Source organism: Saccostrea cucullata, unplaced genomic scaffold (assembly GCF_032062105.1).
Source record: "Saccostrea cucullata isolate Sc308-1 unplaced genomic scaffold, CSIRO_AGI_Scuc_v1 ctg2789, whole genome shotgun sequence".
Taxonomy (NCBI): Eukaryota; Metazoa; Mollusca; class Bivalvia; order Ostreida; family Ostreidae; genus Saccostrea; species Saccostrea cuccullata.
Window position 1 is genome coordinate 32033 of NW_026935631.1, and position 468 is coordinate 32500.

Consider the following 468-nt stretch of genomic DNA (forward strand, 5'->3'; position numbering starts at 1 on the left):
GTCGTCATGCACGTGCGTGCACGTGTTCTTCACTCTGATTGGCTGAAACAAAAATATCAATATCTTTTCCGTTTTTTGACGAAATGCTTTGAAATTTAAAACATATGCATACAATAGGATGTCCTACAATATTATATATCACAATTGTCATTAAATCACACGCATGCAAGTGCGCTGAAATCTGATTGGCTTAAACTTTAAATGGTTATAACTCCCTTGATTTTCAACGAAATAGGCTGGTATTTAGAATATTGATAGACATAATGGACCCCTTCAAGAAGGTATGGTCATCATGCACATGCTTGCACGTGTGTGCACGTGAAATGAGTAAAATTAAAATATGCTTGAATAAGTGTATTTTTTAATACTTCTGGATTAAATGTTTTGATACTAAGTCTGTTTGAATATATATACATAGTGTAGAAAAGATGATATGACCATTACCCACATGCATTCACATGAGCTCGC